Source organism: Larus michahellis, chromosome Z, assembly GCF_964199755.1.
Source record: "Larus michahellis chromosome Z, bLarMic1.1, whole genome shotgun sequence".
NCBI classification, from domain to species: Eukaryota; Metazoa; Chordata; class Aves; order Charadriiformes; family Laridae; genus Larus; species Larus michahellis.
The window spans coordinates 15120960-15136150 of record NC_133930.1 but is presented as its reverse complement, the minus strand read 5'-3'; the positions used below and the strand labels follow the sequence as shown (position 1 = coordinate 15136150).

General features: G+C 43.7%; 1 protein-coding gene across 6 annotated transcripts in view; it reads left to right on the top strand.

Annotated features, from left to right (window-relative positions):
- Positions 1 to 2721: 2721 nt before the first annotated feature.
- The window catches only part of LOC141735914 (leukemia inhibitory factor receptor-like), a 52305-nt gene continuing 39835 nt past the window's right edge, over positions 2722 to 15191 (top strand). The window contains exons 1-2 of one of the 6 annotated variants that reach the window (XM_074569382.1): positions 2731 to 2856; positions 11481 to 11587. The gene's annotated coding sequence lies outside the window, so the exon portion shown is untranslated. Of the gene's footprint in view, positions 2857 to 3136; positions 3156 to 3212; positions 3371 to 11480; positions 11588 to 15191 lie in introns of those variants that run through there. The other 5 variants (XM_074569385.1, XM_074569384.1, XM_074569383.1 and 2 more) reach the window with 5 other exon arrangements.

Below are 15191 nucleotides of genomic sequence, written 5' to 3'. Positions count from 1 at the left end.
GAAAGGCACAGCCCTGCTGCTGTTAAAATCAATGTTAAAACTTAAGTTAAAATCCTACACTGAGGATATAAAGACACAGTGTCTGCTCCAGCATCTGTCCTTCAGTTTTCTGGAAACCAGAGATAAGGCAGGAAACAAAATGAATGGCCTGCACGTAGGTACTACATGCATATAAGTTTCATTATAAAATATAGCAGCTATGATATTTTATAGGGAAGGTCTGATGATGAGACAGGATGCATAGACAGTGTATTTGCTGCAGATCAGAACTTGTGGGGTAATTTGAACAGTCATTTGTCTAGGGGATATTTATATTAAAATCAGCATATTTCACTATAAAAAAGAGACAACTGATACCAACCATCTGTAGCTTTATCACCTTGAATCTTATAGTATACAGACTTGTCTTAAATAGCATCACATCTAGAAAGTCTCTTAACTTCCAACTGAGTCATTAAAAACTGAGTCATTAATACAATATCAAAGCCTTAAAATAACTTCAGGAACTACCCCTACCTCTGATTTCTCCTGGCAGCTTCTTCTAATTTCACAATCACATTTTTCTACTTAAAAGGAAAAAAAAAACGCCACATCTCTTTCCCCGGTTCCTGTATGGAGTGTCTGTGAATTACATGGAATCTGTCTTGCTAATTAAAAAGAGAAAATAGTAAAAATTGCTATTGCTTGATTTCACCATATAGACAACGAGCCAGATCTTCCACGATTACTCATGGTACACATGGTACCATGTACATGGTACAGGACTTCCTGACAAGTGGGATGCCTGTGAGCCTTTACTAAATGTGAAATAACATGAGCTGCAGAAAAGAAAGGTGGTACAATTTCATTTAACATTTTTCAATGCCTTTGAAAGAAAGTTCTTATGTCGTTTTTGTGGATGGAAACCTGCAATTGTGGGTCTGTCATCCATGGCGCAGGGGCAAGCTGCATCCTTCTGAGCCTTGGATGCAGACCCTATGGAGGGCACCAGGCTTCAATTAAAGAGATCTGGAAACAGAGGAAGGCAGAGGCAGTCCTCCCTTGGATGGGTCAAGTACAATGAAATGGCCACCTTCTCCCCAAGCTTTCTGGTGCTATGGATATTCCTAGTTTCATTGTGATTTGGCTGCTGTTCCATGGAAAGAGGGCAGGAGGGCTTCTGGGCTAGAATGGGAACAGGGAACTAAATGCAAAAATGGTCTTAGGCAACTGACATACCAAACTTTTTGGTGTGCCTGGAGTGAGGTCTAGACCACATAATTAGCCATCCAGCAGACCCTCCCAGTGGGGAGAGATTTGTGACTGCGAAGAGCTGACTCATATGCTGGAAGGGTAACTGCTTAAACCTACTAAATTGAATACCCGTAAGAGAATTCTCTTAAAGTCTGTCCATCCTCGAAGTTATGAATGTTTCAATGCGCATCAGGAGAAGACATCATCTTCTGCTTGGGATTCACAGCCCAGGGCTTCTCTCCAAACGCTGTTTTAAAAAAAGTCCCTTCTTTCCCAAGAATGGTATGTGTATAAGGAGACTCAATCCTTCTTCTTGAGAAGGTGACACAGGTCAACGGATAGACAACTGTCTCAGGATACAAGGCCCGAAGTCAAGAGTGCTCTTGAGACAGAAGAGATTTGAACTCACGTTCAGATGCATGACCTAACCACAAGGTTCATGCACGTCTTGCTGGCCTACTGAAGCTGCAATTCTCTTTGCACAAAGAAATAACCCCTGGAAAGGGGAGGAAATGGTGGAAGATTTCTTCTCTACGAAATAGCCTGTGTTCACTTAGCCTGAGCAGGGAATGTGCAGGATGGCAGGAAACCTGACTTTGGGGACCTGAAATCATCTACTTAGCCAAGGTGGGACACAAGGCTGGCCCAGGACCTCCATACAAGTATTTGCAGTTCTTTATCATCCGGGTTCTGAGAAAAACAATCTACAACTTGGAAAACCTCTGTAGGAATATGTAGATAGAAAAATGCAAGGAAAACCAAGCAGTTACTTTTTCTGCATGTCCTACTGTGGTTTACTGGGGAACAAGAGAGGAGCCACAGGCTTGCCAGCTCTTCTGATTTTACGGGCCCTGTGGTATATATTTTTTTAATTGCTTGACTCTTGAGACTGCGGGATTGTGAGCATTTCAAGTTTAATTTAAAAGAGGGGCTGGCACGTAGCTGTTGTGGCTTCAAAGAAATGTTGGAGGTCAAGTCCCAGACCTCAAAAACTCGAGGCAAATACAAAGACTGAACCAAGAATCTTTTGGGTTTGGAGGGCAAGGCCCACTGCTTCAAACCCTGGCGGGCTGGCAGCATTGGCGACACTCAAGATACTGCTCTAAGAAGGGCATCTGACCGTGTCACGGAGGGAACCTGGAATGATCAGACCCGTGACTTCATCCGCCCCCGCAGCACGCTCGTAACAGCCCACCGGGGACCCGAGGAAACCACCGGCCACCGAAGCTTCGCCCCCGACTACACCCCGGCCACACAGCGGACGTCAGCCTGAAATCCTGGACAGCTTCGGCCCGACAAAACCGGGAATAGCGAGCGGGTCGGCCCGAGCAGCGGGGCCGTGCCGGGCGGCGGCGGTGCCCCGGGGGCAGGGTCGGGGGTGGTGGCGGCGGCGCCGGGCGGTGCGCGGCGCAGGCTCCTCCCGCAGGCATCCCGCCAGCCCCTCTCCTCCATCCTTCCCTCCCTCCTTCCCTCCCTCCTTCCCGCCCCGGCTCCATCCCTCCTTCCTGTCGGCGCTGCGCACTGCTGCCCGCCGGAGCTGGGCCGACCGGGACGGCGCCGCGGGCAGCCCCGCGCAGCCCCCGCGGCATGAGGCTGCCGCAGGGCACGGCCGGGCGGCGGAGGGTGAGTGCCGGGCCCCGCGGCGGCTTCTCCCGGCGGCGGCCCCGCGGTTGGGGGGGTGGGGGTGGGGGCTCCGCTCGCACCTGGGAGGGGGCGGCCCGAGGGGCGCGGTGAGAGATGGATGCCCCCTCCATCCCTCCCTCTCTCCGCCCGCCCCGGGGAGGTGCCGGCGAGGAGGGGCGAAGGCGAGGCGGGGGTTGACAGCCCAGCCTGGATCCGGCGGGGCCGCGGGATCCAAGCCCCCCGGCTGCTTCCCTGCTCGTCTGCGGGAGCGGGCGCTGCGGCTCGGAGCGGGGCCGGGGGTGCGGGACAGGTGGCGGCGGCTGCGGGGCGCGGCGGGGGTCGGGGCCGGTGCGGGCGCGGAGCGTCCCTCGGGGGGATCGAGGAGAGACCGGCGGCTCCTCTCTGCCGCTGCCCGCAGCCTGCCGCGTACATAGAGGCTGCGTTTTGTCAACAGCTCGTTCTGCTGGCCGGCAGGTTGGTTGGTTGGTTGGTTGGTTGAAGGACTGAACGGCGGGTAAATAATATTTATGCCTCTTTTTGCGCTTTAATATTTTATTTTATTTTATTTTTTAATAAGCAGCTCCTTCCAAAAAAAAAAAAAAAGGGGGGTGGGGAAGGGGGGGAGCTTGGGAGGGCAATCCAGAGCCCGTTCTGCTCTTGGGGAGCATCCAGACGCGCTGCGCGGCTCGCCGCACACTGGCCGTACAGGGACACCGGCGCAGTGGCAGCTTGCTGTGTCTGTTTTGAGTGATTGAATTTCTAATGTGTTTAGAGATTGTGTTTAAAAAAGATCTCTGTAAGCCTCTGAGGTAGTTCTGGAAAGAACGTCATTCCCTTGTTAAAATTCAACGTGTGTAAGTAGATTTGAACTAGGCATATTGTGCTGGCATGCAGTGTGTTGATTCAGTAGGAATTGGTGATATACGTGGTTTGTTTGTTTTTTAATTGTAATCAGTGGTGGATGCCTGGAAACTTTGCTGTAAACAGGAGTAAAGCGAACGGGATAGATATTGTAATCGCCCAGTGCCAGGGAGACTTAGGCTGTGAGCTGCTGTGTAGGAATTGTCACTTTGATTCTTGCCCACAGACTTTCACACTTAAAATTTCCATTGCAAAAATAGTGAAATGTTCATATTCCATAAAGAAGCTGGCCATGTCCTGTCAAATTCCTTTCAGGGAAGCATGGACATTGGGTAGCTTTCTGCTGTATTTGAAACCCAGCTCGTTACCTAAGGGAATGTGACATGCCTTTGACATCTCACCTGGAAGTCCATTCTGCCTTTTTTCCTTACTGTAAAAGAATTCTTTAAATTCTTCTTAAACCCTTAGTTCAACTCCACAGCATGAATCCAGACTGTTAATCAGACTTAGCAGCTTTAGTAGCTGAGGGGAAGATTAAAAAGTCCATGTCATGCCATGTTCCCTCTCAAATCAGCGTGTGGCAATGCCAGCTGAGACAGCATGTTGTTTAATGTAAATCCATCAGTGCACATGTACTTTATATATAAAGCTTTGAATATTCTGTAGGGAAGAATGCATGAATAACTTGATCTGCAAAAAGTCTGTGCTTGTCCTTGACTTCTCAACCATTGTATGCGGTATCGTTTTGGTGATAAAGATAAGCTTTGATTTCTGTACATTTTTGGTGATAAAGGTAACCATGTGCATAGAAGCCTCCTGGATTTGGCCCCAGTATGAATCAAGATCAAAACAAAAACTATGTTTGATGAGGGGAAGGATGAGGATGTGGAAGAGACAGAAGCAAATGCCGGGAGTGGATCCACGGAAGGAGTAGTGCCACATCTGCAGTTGGCTGGTATTGCTCGGCATGAGTTGGATAGGGCTCTGCAGATTATTTCTGAGAGGTCTGCTGAGGGTACTAAGGAAAAAAAGTCTAGTGTCAGTAGGCTGCAGGGCTATGTATCTACATTGGGAAATGTTGCAGAAGTCCACAAATGGAAAGCTTAAAAATCACTAACTTGGAGATGGTTTGGAGTATAGCTTTTAGGCAGCCCGGTTGTTTGATTTTGCTTTCCGTTTACTAAGTCTTCTCATCCTTTCATCTTATCAGTGTTTCACCTATTCAAACTTTTATCAGCACTATTCAATGATAACAGTTTCCATTGTGCACTCTCCAAACATATTGCTTCAGTCACTTAAAGAAACCAGTGTCAAGCACTATCTATGTGTTAGATTGTGCAAAATCCCTTTACAGGTGAGCTGAGGAAAGAGAGAGACTTAACCTTTGGGTGAGGGCATGCTCACAGACTTGCCGAAGGCAAGTCAGGAATACGTGGGAACAGCCACATGGGTGGAGATGCTCTCCAAGAAAGAGAGAGAAACTGATTTTCATAGGTGGCAAAGTAGCTGCTGCTACTTTAGCAGGGAATTCATGGGGCTTTAATTTTCAAGTGCTTGATGAGTTACGGTCTATGGCGAAAAGGTCACTTCTGTTTCAACGTTGTGCAGCTCAGGGCTTTAGTAAGTGTTCAAAAAAAGTCTGAATTTATTAATATCCATAGGTAATGCTGAACAGAGCCTGTAAAACTATTAGAAACAACTCTCTTAGAGAATGAATTTTAGACTGTTTAATCCAGTGGATGACTGACAGTGGGTTTTGTGCCTTCTGAGAAGACGTGTTTAAACTCGGTATGTTAGTAAGAATTCCACCTGAAAGATGAAAACAGCACCTCAATCAGAAAGTGTCTGTCAGTCTTTAAACACTCTAGATATTTATAAATACTGACTCTATCTTGCAGAGTGCTCAGGAGTGCATCACAAGGCTGATGCAGACAGATTATGTTTTACTGCTAATGACCCAATAGATGATGTGAACAGGTAAATGAGGTTCTTTTCCACTTATACCGTGTGCCTAGTGCTCAGAGGAATGCAGAGGATATTAAACTTAGCAGATCCTGTTGTGTTGATATGTTTGTTGAGTGAAAACAAAAATGAACTGATAGAGTTTTAAATGACAGCTTATGTTTTATTTGAGCTGTTGAAAGGCAGCTTTTGGATAAACGAAAGGAAAACAGAAAAAAGAAATCAGCAAACTTCTTATAGTTTTGCTCCATTTTCAATAATACATATTGATCTAGGACACAGTTGTAATAGAAACACCGGGATCTTAGATTCAGACTGATGTTGAAATACAGAGATGATTCAAGTGAAGGGTTGTCGATTAGCAGTCGAAGAAAAGGTCTAATGCGAATCTTAGAATCATAGAATCATGGAACTGCCTAGTTTGGAAGGGATCTTTCAGATCATCTAGTCCAACCATCAACCAAATCATCTAGTCCAACCATCAACCCCGTCCATGAGGGAGGTTTAAAGATATATAGGTGGAAGGACTGAGAGCTCAAATGAGATACTGGTGGCTCTTTGAGAGGGGACATGTTGCTCTGAGTTAGTCATTGATTTGCATGCAGGGAGACTGTAAAAATGAAAATCATTTTTACTCCTGTTACCATAACTAGCTAGAATTAGTTGTAATGATTCGTGTTTTGGTCCATCTTTTCCCCTGAGATTTAGTTATGACCTTTTTGACTGTTAGGCATCAAATTTCTGTCTAAAAATAAGAAAAATAAATTACTCCTAGATAAGGCTTGAGAGGTGATTGTGCTCTAGCCCCAAAGATGGTTGATATATTTCATTCCATAAGCAGTTTAATATAAACAGTTTAATATATAAGATATAAATAATCCTTGGGAGCAGGACCTGGAGCTCATGATCCCTTGGTTCCAGCGAGTGCCCTCTCACAAGGACACGGAGTCCTGCTCCGAGTCAGTGGTTACTTAAGTTGCAGAGAGAAATGCTATCTAGAGAAAGGCTGGAAAAGTCTCCATCCTGACTTGTCTGTCACTTCGAGTAGTCTCTGGGGTGGTGAAAGTGTTCCCCACACCCCAGTGAGTACGGCAGTGGCTGAGCTGCCTTAGAAAAGGGAGTACCACTGCTGCTCTCTTTTTCTGGCTCTGCCTTTAGACAAAAGCGATGGCTTCTGCTTTTTCTGGGGAACGTGATTCTGTGGTTCTGCACACATTTTATCAGCAGACACAGGCAGGGAATAATGTGAATCTTTGTGAATCTTCAGTGTCTGAGCATCAGGCAAGTGTTGCGGCCCTGTCAAAGATGAGACACTGCATCTGTGCATGCTGATGCCTACAGAATTTATCATCACCTCTCTCATTTTTCTTTTTTTTTTTTCCCCCCACTAATACTTAGCTGCAGCCAAATGGGGTTTTGGAACATGTTTCATTTAGGTTTAAGCAGCAAAAGTTCAGGTGCTTAAATGCCTCCAGGGATCATCTTCCAGAATCTTGTGGATCTCTTCCAGAGTCGTTAGCAGGGCAAAGATGGGAGCCATATAAATTCCTAGATGGCCAGAGCTGTTTTCTTACCTGCCTGTGGGGGATCGAGGGACAGCTAGAATACCGATCACCAGCAAATGCAGAGGTTCCCGTGGTCATTGCCTGCCTTATTGACTTAGAAACCAGCAGATGGTGATTAGAGTGAATGATATCTTGAGGTTCTGATCTGACACCAGGGAGTGTTTTTCATGTGCACCATCAGTTTTTTGGTGGTCACTGCTGTCCTCCTTCCCCTGGAAAATTTGCAATCCCTAAATTTGCAGGCTGTGGGAGCCCTCCCGCTGTGCGTCTATATGGTCCTTGCACTTCCTCCAAGTGCCAGAAACTCTCAGTGGGGGCCTTTGCCACTTTGCTGCTGTCTGCCTTTCCCTGCTGCCGCCTCTTGGAATCACTCCTAGTAGCAGGTTTCGCTGCAAGCAGAAAGTGCTTAAACTAAAAATAACTCCTAACCCGTCGGTATGAATGTTGGTCAGTGTGTAAGGTTCTGAAGGGCATGTCCCCCCTCCTTGCCATGCGCGGTCTGGAGCTGGCACTGGAGTGAGGTCAAAGACTGTTGCTACAACAGAAGCAGCTTTCCCTTATCCCACAGGCAGAGAACTGCTGAGTTGTCAGCTGTTGAGTCCAAATTATGCCTTTTACCTCAGGGAGCACAAGTTATAAAAGCACGTGTCATGGAAACAAGGACAGCACTGTAGCAATTCCCTGCTCCAGAATTCTGTCTCACTTCCTACCCTGCCAAAAATCAGACCCGCAGCACAGGGGATGGGCAGCCTGCGTTGCCAGCTTGGTGTTCGGGGAGCACCTGGGAGCAGGAGAGCTTCCACCTCTCCTGGGCCATGTTTTGTCAGGGAGCAGTCTCCTTCCTCGCCTGTAAACCCAGCATTTTAGGGGCAGCTTCCTGCAAAACAAAAAAGCGCAGCCTTTCAGCCCGCCTTAGCCTTCCGAAATTTCCTGAAGTCTAAAGTAGATAAAGTAGTGCTTTCTTTGGGTTGCTTTTATGCTGCAGCTTTTTCTTCACCATCCAAATATTTTCACTGATAGAGTAATATTGGCTAGGGAATTACTGCGGGGTTTAATTTTTTTTTTTGGTATGCTTCTATATTGATGAGCAACATTATACCAGCGTTCCCTGCCAATATATCTTACTGCATTTTGATCACAGCCAAAATAGAGGTATATATTTGTGCTTGTTGTGTACCTATAGCTGCACTCATAATAGCTTCTTAGTATTGACTGAACGTAGATAGCTTCATATCAAGGTAACATGGTAGTTCGTAGTGCATAATTATGGAACTTAAATAAAGCAATGTATGTGTACCATTTCTTTGGATGATAAACACTGAAAAGTATGCTGGAATGCTTCTTATGCTTGCATAATTTTGTCATTATTGCACAAGTTGCTTAAAGGTATAATGAAACTACAAGTAACAGGGGTGGTTGAAGGTGGTTTACACTGTCAGTCTGGCTCAGAAATGGTCCATGTTTTACTTCTGGGCCTCAGCCATCCATCTAAACTAGTTTTACTCTCCAAATAAATCAATTACTTCCTACTCTAAGAGGAAATGCAGGCTCAGTTGACTACGTAACATGGTTAAATGTTTATTCTGGATGGTGTGTATATGGCTTATGGCAAGCTTGAGTAGCATGGTGAGCAGAGCAAGCCAGCTCTATCCCCCCACTTTGTGCCACACATTCCAGCCTAAAGCTTTCAAAACTACTTTCTTTTAATTTCAAGGACTTTGAATGTAGAAGCACGGAAAAAGCTTGCTTGGAGCCAGATGGTGACCTGGGGCACTTGCTGTAAAGTGGTCGAGTCCAGACTTGGGCATGGTGGTCTCAAACAGTGCGAAGGCGAGCCTGTCTTATTATAGAATCGTAGAATCGTCAAGGTTGGAAGGGACCTTTCAGATCATCGAGTCCAGCCATTAACCTGACACTGTGTCTTGCAGCATTTAGGCTGAGGGTGAAGATAACTCCCCTTTGCAGTCCACTGGGTGGTTTGAGCATCTCTGATATTCGTGCTTTCTGTAACTTTACAAGCTGCATTTTGAATTACTCGCATGTTTGAGAGTTGCACATCCCATCCCACATACCTTGGAGAGGGAGATTTGGACAAGTGGGAGTTGAGGCATGGCTCTGCTCAGCATAGGTCGGGCCTGGGGAGGCAGCTGCCCTTTGGGGCTGTCTGGTGGTATCTGTCTTAGCCTGGCAGCCCCTCTCCCTTCCAAACAGGACTTAATGTGGTCACCCAGAAGCTCTTGTGCCAAGGCAGCCATGCTGCTCATCATGTGATCTGTACAAACGTGTAACCCTGTTTGTATGGCTGACCATGGATTTGCCCTTCTTGAACTAGGTGATCTAATGGCCTCTCTTAACTATAAAATCAGTGGGGACAGAGCTTCAGAATATCTTTCTCAAATAATTGGTCTTAATATTACTGCAGGGCAAAAATGCTGCTTAAATCAAATGAACTTCAGAAGAAAATTATAGTGGCCAGTATCATAGGTGGGGCGTCTGCAGACTCTGAAGCCCAAAGGTGAAAGTAAGTTATAAGTATTCCAACTACAACTAATTTTCACAATATTTCATGTTTTGGATCAAGTTCCACACTTGCGGCAAAAGACATGTTTGACCCCTGAGCTTTTACAGCTACTCTGGAGCTAAAAGCGGCAAAAGAGATGTTTGACCTCTGAGGTTTTACAGCTACTCTAGAGCTAAAACCAAGGAGATAAGCTTTTAATGTTTAATACTAGACAGAGAGAGAGAGGAGAAGAGGGAGAAAAAGCAAAACAAAAAGTGATTTATTTGTATTGTAGACTTCAGTATTGTCTTATGTGCAACAAGTACTTTGTGTCTAAGGTGGACATAAACATCAAACTCCTTTACTTCTTCTAGGGTTTCTTATGGTTCTGAGGATAATAATATCTGTTCCCTAGAGTCTACGTGTTCCTCTTCCTTTTCCCCTCCTTACCCCTGCTCCATACTCCTCCAAGGGTCATGGCTATGAGAAGTCTTTGGTGTACAGGTCTCCAGGCACGTAACTCATAATTCATCTGCTAGAACAGCATCGTCACAATTCCCAATATAGAATAGCCTTCTCCTCCAAATGAAATGCGATTTGCCTGTTTCTTTTCCAAAATGCTAGGAGGTTTTCGAAAGAAGATATTTTTGACCAAGTGTTGCCTCATGTTTCAAATGGCAGGATTGGTCTGGATGTAAATCCAGCAACCTGTCGTGTGATCCTCGTTTTAAATCTTACCTCAAAATCTGTAGTTTGCCCCCTGTATATTGTCTTCCTTCACCATTAAAACACTAATTTATGTGAGATCTGTGGAAGATTTATGCTAATCTAGTCTGACGCTGGTGCAATATGAACCAAAGACTTTAATCTGGGAAGACTTGTGTTGAGCCCATATTTAGAATTTTTTTAGGAATGCATCCAATCTTATTTTTTATTTCAATCAGTTCACCCCATCCATGAAGAGCTTTGCTAATACTTAATTAGCTCTACTTTTCACAATGGGCACTTTTCAGTGGAGGTCTGCTACATTGCATTGACTCTTATATCTCAATATATTGTGGGTTATCTTTAAATCCTTTCTCTGTGTAGGTAATTGAGAACTGTGATCAAGTAACCTCGTTGAACTAAATAGTTGCATTGTTTTAGGCTTTGCAACAACAGACGATCTCTCAGACCCAAACTGCTCTAAGTAATCGTTTGATCCTGTGTATAAATCGACTTTGTACTGGATTAAATCATTTCCACTGCTAATGAATGGCTAGTTTTTCTCGTGTGCTGTTGGCTTGAGCACCTTTGTAAGGTAGCCTCATCTGTACAGAATAAATTGTGAGGACTTTTATTTTCAGTGACTTTTATGTCCTTATTTGCTTGAGCTGTGGTAACTAATACTTTGAAAATTGAACGTTTTCTGGTCTCGTCCCCATATTTCAACTAACGAGTGGTGCAGCTGGTGTTAATATGCAAAGAATGTATCCTTGAAAACGTTAGATTCTTGTCTGTTATCCCGTTGCCCTGCTGTGTGCATGCTTGCTAATCAGCAGGTAACTCGGAGTTGGAGTCTGGGCGGTGATTACTGCAGGCAGAAATGGGAGCGAGCACTCAGCGTTACAATGGCTGACCGTAGAATTAGGTCACTAACAGGCTTTCAGCAAAATAGTGTTAATTTTCCTGTCTGCACACTTAAACACAGTGTAGCATTCTTCCCAACGGATTATATATGAATCTTTTAACTTCAGGTACCCAACGTGACTGCCCACCTCAGCATTTGGCTGTCCCATACTGAAGGCTAAGGACCGAGCCTGTCACAGGCTCCTGCAGCTGGGCTCCTGCCAACAGTGCAAGTGTAAGTTTATGGATACCTTTATTCATAAGATAGAATTAGTCATATACTTACGTGTTTTGCAAATTCGAGAGCAATATGTGTATATACGTGGTTACTGAGGCTTATTATCTTGTATAAATCAGCATTTAGTCACGAGCAGCACTTTGAAATACCTTCTGGTCAGAGGGCACAGGTGATTTTTGATAGCATTTAGCTGCATGTTTCGTGGGATTTGAGAATGAAGATGAATAAGATGCTGCAGTCTAAACCCAAATATTTGATGAAATGATCGCTTTAATAAGAATTTAACACGTATTGGTAATAATTGTCTCCAGTTGATCTCTTCTTTTGAAGTAATATGCATTAATTTTTACCATCTTTAGTGATAGCGGATTGTTGGGTTTTTTTATAAAAGTTTCTTATTTGGAAAAAAAGATACTTGTCACTTGCATTCCTAATACATATATGTACCTCTGACCTTTTTAATCTCTCCTACCATAGCTCACAAAGACTTTCTGTATCTACTTTCTAAACTCAAATATTTATGTCCCTGAGGCATATGCATTGTCATCTAAATATGTCTTGCAAATATGATCCTTGTATAGGTCCAGTGTGTAGCTCTTTAATATGCAAAATTGCAGAAATGGGAAAAAGCAGATTACTCTCAAAAATGTCTGAGGTGGTGCTATTTTTAGATGCTATGTGGGTTCTAATGACTTGCTCCATGGTGTGATTGGCACAAGCTTTTGTAGAAGAGGATTTCACAAACAGAAGAAAAAGTGAGGTGTTGGTGTTTCATACCATGAAATTTACATTAGAGGTTTTGCTGGTCCCTCGGTTTAGAGAGGTAAGCTTGTAAGAACGTGCTTGGCCTTGTAAGTCATGCACTGTATGGACCTGATTAGATGCATAAAGAGCAGAAATTTTCCTAAGGAATAAAATACTGGAATAGAAACTACAAATAAACTGAAGCAGAACAAGTCATTCATATAAACTACACCAAACGGTTAGTTGTCCAGTTAACTCTCCCTTCTCTGCAGTTGGGTTTCCCCTCGCCCCCGCCTTCTCCCCCCGTGCCTGGGCACCTCGGTCTGCAGCCACCAGAGAGACCATTGAGAATTGTCGCACGTCTCTCGTTCCCACAGTCGGACTTGCTCAGCAGTTTGGAAACAATAGCTGCTTCATTGCTGAGTTGCGAAACAAAAAAGTTAAACATATCAGCAGCAATGCATGAAAAATTGATGAACAGCCTTCCACAGGAAGAGATTTTTCCATGCCACTGTGTAGGTGTACAGGATTGATTGGTGACAGAAGCTAATAAGTAAGAAATCCTTCTTCTTTTGTACATCATCTGCCAGCTCAATACCGAGAGAAGTAAACCGTGAGATTTACTAATAATAGCAGGAAGGAAGAACCCTGTTAAACAGAGATAGCAAAGTTGGAATGATATGTGTGCATAAAATCCAAGGTTGTTTTTCTCTCTCCACAGCACTTTTTTATAGTCACCCTTGAGAAGAGAAAGCAAAAAAAAAAAAAAAAGATATCTTCAGGAGAAGAGTCTTGCTTTTAAGGGAGGGTTGAGGGAGAAGAGGCAGTTCCAAGTTACAGATGATGTAGTGATGGTCACATGAAAATGATGTGAAGATGTGAGACGAAGTGCAGTTGTGGCTATGAAAATTTCTGTTTTGTATTCTTATTCTAAGTGTGAATCAGGTCAGGAGAGACTTGTGGAACTGACTCACTCTACCTCCTATTAGTAGCAGTCTCAATTTTCTATGAGCTCCTTTCAGTTTTAAATGAGGTGCAGCATCATTAGCCTTACAGACGCTGCTGTCTCAGCACTTGCTGGTGGGTTGTATACAGGGACTCAATTCACTGCTTTTGCTAAGTTCTAAAAGGAATGACAGAAAAGCATTCTTTTACTTTACAGCAATAAAAATGATACATATGGGTCCTAGCCATCTAGTGTATTATTTCAAAATGTTCAGCTCTTCATTGCTTTGTTCCATTTGCTGAGCGTTATTTTAATGGTGCAGTTTGCTCAAGTGTTTTATCCCCCTGCAAAGTACTTTACAGCAGTATTTTCCTTTCTGAGACCCTCTGTGAAACAGCTAAAGAGCTGCTAGTTTATTTACATCAAGCAAAATCAAGAATGTAAGCAAGATGTAAACTTCCCATTTGCGGTATTCTGAATAAATTTGGGATTTTTTTAGTATCTTTTTCAATGTTGTGGACTGAGAGATCTCAATCTATGTTTGAATCAGAAATGAAATCATTTCGCAGAAACTGAAAACAAAATTTGAACTTTTTTATATATTTTGTTCCCCCTAAACTGAATAGGTAGCCTAAATTATTTGAAATATAAACCAGGTGTTAATTTAATTGTACAACAACTTGTTTTACAACAATGCCTTTGGCATTGCAGTACGTGATTTATTTCAGTTATTGCAATACAGTTAAGGAAGTGCAGCATGTTTGTAGAGCTGGGGATAAGAGGAATACACTAAAACTCAGCTGAGGCTATCTGTATTTTGGAGGCGTCAAAGTCTATTAGAGGGATAGAAAGGATAACGTGAATGAATCCATTCATGTTGGGCACTGATTTGCTAGCTGTCCTGCTATGAGAACCGATCCATGAGTGGACTGCAAGTCCATTGCAGGCACCTGGAGACCTCTGTGAGAGGAGCAGAGAGTAGTGAGAGGACAAGGAGTGGTATTAGCTTAGCAAGAGAATGAGAGGGTACTGGTTCCATGAGTACGCATGCGTGTGGGAGAGAGAGAAAGTCGTGGTTTCCAGTAGCGTGTCCGTGTACATGTAGGCACAAGTGCAAGAGTTAATATTTATTCTTTACATCCTGGCAGTGGTCTCTCTTGCGTCTGTGAAAGTTAATTAGGAAAGAGACCAGCTCTGATGCATATCAACTGTAGAAGTCAATATTTGCATTTCTGAGTACTTAAGATTAATTCCTATACTTTGCAGCCTTAAAAGGAGGATATGCATGTATATGCATAAATGAAAAGCTGGAGGGGAGTAAGATATAACTAAAACAGTATGTGGAAGAAATAAACGCCAACTGCTATGTAATTACGCACGGACAGACTTGTTCTAATAATGTCATGCTATATTGTAGACCTTCCTTCTTTGGAGAGGTTGGGAGGAGAATGGCAGCACTTGAGTGCCCACTGGGGAGTGGAGCAGAGAGGAAGGCATTTTCTCACCCCAGTGGAAGGGTAGCCTACACACGACAACGTGCTGCAGTACATCTTCATGTGTGACACTTCTGGTACTTACTAAGAGTGGAAATACAGCAGCGCATGAGAGCTATTGAAGTCTCAAGAAAGATGAATACAATGGGAATTTCTCAGAAAATATAGATCTGTAGTGTCAGGAATTGCTCATTCCCTCGATTACTAAAAAATCAATTTATTTCTCGTAAGTGACTCTCATTCCTTACATTCACTCTAAAAGGATATTGCATAACTGTTGCTCATTATTCTCAATATATTATTTAATGTGAAAGCCGCATTTCAGTGTTTGATCTATTTATATGCTGTTTGTACACATGAAGACAGACTTTCTTTGGATTCAGTTCATTGTACCTTAAAAATAATTTGAATACCACAG